The 5,334-nt window shown below is 44.4% G+C and overlaps 1 long non-coding RNA gene across 1 annotated transcript; it reads right to left on the bottom strand.

The window, feature by feature from the left end:
• Window positions 1-1,529: 1,529 nt before the first annotated feature.
• LOC308161137 lies at window positions 1,530-3,135 on the bottom strand. The gene is made up of 4 exons (XR_013937516.1): window positions 3,093-3,135; window positions 2,836-2,997; window positions 2,621-2,685; window positions 1,530-2,248 (listed from the first exon to the last, which is right to left on the bottom strand). It is a non-coding gene; the product is annotated as an uncharacterized lncRNA (long non-coding RNA).
• Window positions 3,136-5,334: the final 2,199 nt, after the last annotated feature.

A 5,334-nucleotide genomic window follows, 5' to 3' on the forward strand; every position in this document is an offset into this window, starting at 1 on the left:
AGCGGCATTTAGGAGCCGGATGGCTGTGGGGAAAAAGCTGTTGGTATGTCGGACCTTCACAGTATTTATGGACCGCACCCTCCTGCCTGAGGGGAGCGGGGCGAAGAGACATGGCAGCTACTAGATTACAATCTAGTAGCTGCCATCAAATTGTCTAGATTGTCCAGGGCCTAGAACCTAGGTCTTTGCTGTGTTCAGGGCCTGAATGGCCCTGGGGTAGAAGCTGAGCTTCAGTCTGTTTGTCCTTGCGAACATGGTCCTGTACCGCCTGTTCAAGTACAGCCGAGCAAAGTGTTCGTACCCAGGGTGGGATGGGTCTCTGGAGATCTTGGAGGCCTTCCTGAGGCAGCGTGTGTAGTACAGCTCTTCCAGAGAGGGGAGGGGGGCGCCGGTGATCTTCTGGGCCGATCTCACGACTCTCTGTAGCGCATTCCTCTCTGCGGCTGTGCAGCTGGAGAACCAGATGCAGATGCAGTAGGTGAGGATGCTCTCCACTGCGCAGCGGTAGAAGGTCACCAGCATCTCCTGTCCGATGTGGTCTTTCCTGAGGACTCTCAGGAAGTAGAGCCGCTGTTGTGCCTTCTTGATGATGGCTGCTGTGTTATTAACCCGCAAAGGGCACCGTCTTTGCCCGTGAATAACACCGGCTATGGAGGTGGTACAATCACAATACTCCTTTGCTAACTCCACCATCGGTATACGGTCATTTTGAGCCCTGAACCACCGCGCTGACACCCCGAGAAGTTATGCTTTTAACCGTAAACTCAATGAACCGGGAGTTCACCCGCTGCTGCAAGCGTATCTATAACGAACGCGGAGATTGAATGAGCCCCGCGTCAGTCAGCCTTTCCGTAGAAATACATCGCTCCGTTATATATCTAAAGTTACATGTTTTAAGGCTGATCTGTGCATGATAGTGCTGCATTATGTTGATCTATTTATATCGATCTATTCTTGCCAATTCCTTATTACCAGTGGAAAGGGGGATGGCTAAAACGGGAGCGTACCTACCCAGTGAGCAAAATTGCGTTGAAAAGACATCTAAAAGACGACTTTCCCCTACGTCTATTCTACATCCGGATTTGGTTGACGTTGCAAAGTGAAAAGACGTAGTTTTTAGGTCGTTGAAAAGACGTGGTTTTCAGGTCGTTGAAAAGACATGGTTTATACGTCGTTGAAAAGACGTGGTTTTCAGTTCGTTGAAAATACGTTGTTTTCAGTTCGTTGAAAAGACGTTTTCACGTCAAATGATGGACGTCCTGCTTTTGGCCAACCTGATTATGTACGATGTAGGAAAAAAAACAATGCTCCCTCCCATACCTAGAACATTTCTGTAAAAAAAAATCTAACTCTTGAATCAAATCTGCCATACATGTACATGATTTTACATTTGCATAAGAAAAACAAGTACCATTTATTAAATACACATGTACTTTATTAAGCATAAAATTTAAAAAAATGCATTGAGGAATACGTTCAGAAAGAACTGCTCCCAAGGCAGAACAATACTTACTAACATTGGAGTGATAGAGACCAGCATGGCCCCTGCGCGTGCAAGGATGACACGCACATTCAGGAAGCTTTCCTTATTTTACACAATTTCCCCACGGGGATTAATAAAGTATCTATCTAATATTGCAAAATACCGAATACAGAATATTCCAAAATATTGCACAAAAATCGAGTTTTTCCCCTGGTAAAAATACAAAAAATACAAAATACCACAGAATATTAAAAAAAATACAAAAAATACAAAATACCACAGAATATATACCACAGAATATTCCAAAATATTGCACAAAAATCGAGTTTTTCCCCTGGTAGTCATTGTCCTTTGGGCCTTAGACGTTAAGGTGTAGGGTGAAGAGATGGGTCTTCAGTCTCCGACGGAAGATGGGGAGTGACTCTGCAGTTCTGACAGCCGTGGGAAGTTCGTTCCACCAGCGGGGAGCCAGTATCGAGAAGAGACGTGACCGGGCACCATGGCAGCCGCGTTGGCGTAATGATGGTGGGGCCAGTCGGCCGGCAGATGTGGAGGGGCGGAGGGGGCGGGATGGAGTTTGAGGGGTGACCATCGCTTGCAGGTAGGCAGGTTGCCTTCTCTATGCTTGTGGCACCTCTGCTCTGGGCTGCACTATAGTGGTGTAACCACCACCTCCCGATCTTCCAGGCGCATGCTTGAGGTGGTCCCCAACAGCGAGCCTAATCATGTGGTCCGTGGCCTTAGAATCCCACTTCTTGACTGCAGCTGTAACACCAAAAGACATATATATATATATATATATATAGTTATATTACACAAAACATGCTTTCTGCAACTTTTTATGAACTTGGACATGAGGTTGTTGGTGAAAAGCCTATAAGTACAGAAAAGTTATTGAAAAGACAGTCTAGGAAGAGACAAGTGGAAAATGTGGCAGCGGCTTTGTTTTATGGAGTGGTGTTTCCATTGTTTTGGGCAATACTTGTACAGTACTCCTGTGTACAGTAATCCTGTGTACAGTACTATCAAAACCCAAACTTTCACCAACACCTATCCCAAACAAGTAACACATTCGATTGCTGTGCTCCACCTTGTTTCCCATTCGGGGTACCACAATATATTCACAATGTAGCATACCTGTCCATGATCCTTTTTGCGCAGTCCTTCACATCCTTTCCTCCAATCTTGCTTAGCTGTGAAATCTGAGTGGAAAATAATCAAATAATCAAGAATAAACATTTTACCTGATGTTATGCCATTTACTTGCGCATCAACTTAAAACACAATTTGTAAGTCGCTTTGGATAAAAGCGTCAGCAAAATGAAATTGATGTAATGTAAATCAAATGTCACCATCAGTTTCTTCTCTTCCTCACGTTGTAGCCTCTCCTCCAGGTTGTTGAACTGCTCCATCTCTTCCATTCTGTTGATGATATGACAAACCGAGGCGTGTGGCTCTGCTCTCCCCATGCGGCGGACCTCCTCATGAATAGCAACCAGCTTCTCCATAACACACTTAAATTCAGAAAATTGGACATGAAGACTAATATTTAGTGACAGTAGGCCTAAATACCAGTGCATCATCCAAGTTAAGTCAATTCTGTACTTACTGGTATGGTCGTCTTACAGGTCTCTTTCTGAAAGCCACCGTTCTGAAACAATCAAACAAACATTTAAGCTGAATTTAGGCTAAATCAAAAAGAAGCAATGGGGAACTATTTAGAATTGTAGAGGACAAAGCAACGTAATTTATTGGAATTGAACACTACTAACCTATATTAGATGAATTCCTCAAAAACAGTTAGTGGGAGAGAGAGGGGAAGAGAGTGAGTGAGTGAGAGAGAGAGAGCCAGCCACTGTCTGGAACTGCAACCATTATGAAATAGTACACTTAGTGCTCTACAAAAACTAAAATCAAAATATATATCACATATTGAACAACTGAACAGACTAATATACTTCTCTGTAATAAAACGTCAAGCTAAGCCCAGTATCTTACCATATCTGGGTGCGTCAGAGCGTCTTTCTGCATTGGACGGCAGCTTGGTGTCCCGGAGTGTCTCTGTGTAGCAGAGCGTCCTGGTGTCACAAGTTCACAGCCTGAAATACAACAAATGTCATGTTAGAAAGACAATGAAAAACAAGACCATGATAACGGTGTGAAACCTCAGATAGGAGCTTGTCGAGCATTACTTGAACAACAGCAACAACTCACCTTTCTGTGTGTGGGCCTCACCTTACTGGGTGGCGTGGGGGAAGGTAACATGTCTTGTATGCCTAAACATCAATATAAAAAGAAAATCATAAGTACATAAGTCATTACATTTAACTCTTAAGTTGGTAGTACTTAAAGCTGCGTTCAGTAATTGTTTACTGCTAGATGGCAGTAAGCGACTAAGAGACAAAAGGCTGAAACGTATGATATACATTGTAAGACAATGGAATTGCAAATATCAGCGCCTCCGACGCGCTGGTCAGACCACTAGACAATATAATTGCAAATCATACATGATGTCCCCGGCTAAGATCGCCTTGTCTGTAATGTACGGATGTAGTGAATATAATGTGCCATCTTACCGTGTTTTTTTCTAAGCTTCCGTTGATGAAAAAATAGGTATCTTGAATGTAGCAAGTAGTTAGCCGTTAGCGTCGCCATCTTCGTTAGTTACGTCATCATACAGTAACTTCCGTTTTCTCAGAGGCCAAATCAGCCTTCCCACCCAGCCTCTTCTGGTCGATCTTTGTATATGACGGTAGAAGAATTACAACAGCGCCACCTGCTGTATTGGATGAATAGCGCAAACAAACGTGGAAAGATCTCTGACGAACTAATTAGATTAGATTCACTTTTATTCAACTATATACAACAAAATGCAGTTTAGTATTCAACCAGAAGTGCAGTACTGATATTACATGCATGTTTCATTTACATTTTCACAACTACACGTTCGCTCATATGTGGGAGACGTACCGGACAAACGGCTATATTCAGTGGAAATAACGGCCAGACGGACGGACCTTATTTCGCTGTAAAAAAGACGTCCACAGATGTCTGGTGCGCACTGGGTATATTCCCCGGGTCCTATGTTCCCCGGTTCCCCGCTTCCGAAAAAGGGTCCTATGTTCCCCGCTTCCGAAAAAGGGTCCTATGTTCCCCGCTTCCGAAAAAGGGTCCTATGTTCCCCGCTTCCGAAAAAGGGTCCTATGTTCCCCGCCTGCCGTTGTGTCAAGCGACCCCAGGTGTCGTTATGTGGTACTGCATGAGTTTGACGTGCGACCCCCGGTGTCGTTATGTGGTACTGCATGAGAGTTTGACATGGGTCTTAAGATGTCTTGGAAATATGAAGAACACAATGAATGTCATAGTATTCATAGCTTTCATGTGACGTCACAGCATAGTGGAAACGCCCACCTGACGGGCAAAAGGCACTTTTTGCGGGCAAAACCCACGGGCAAAACCCACTTTTTGCGGGTTAATAACTTTGATTTCCCGTGGGTTAGGAAAGTAATTCCAACGTGTCCGGATAGAGTAGAAGACAGGGAATCCAACACTATTTGAATGGAGTCGATCCTCCACTCCTATCACCTTGGACACAGCAAGGAGCGAATTCCCGGATATAAATATTCCCTCGCCTCGCTGACAGCGGGAGTTGGAAGTTTCGTCCAGCAGCCGGTGAACGCCCGGTTGATCGAGTTTCATATTAAAAGTATATCTTCTCGGGGTGTCAGCGCGGTGGTTAAGGGCTCAAAATGACCGTATACTGATGGTGAATTTAGCAATAATAGTCTTATGTTTGTACCACCTCCATAACCGGTGTTATTCACGGGAAAAGCCGGTCAAGGAGGCACCCT

This window comes from Nansenia antarctica (genome assembly GCF_963989245.1).
Source record: "Nansenia antarctica genome assembly, chromosome: 6".
Taxonomy (NCBI): Eukaryota; Metazoa; Chordata; class Actinopteri; order Argentiniformes; family Microstomatidae; genus Nansenia; species Nansenia antarctica.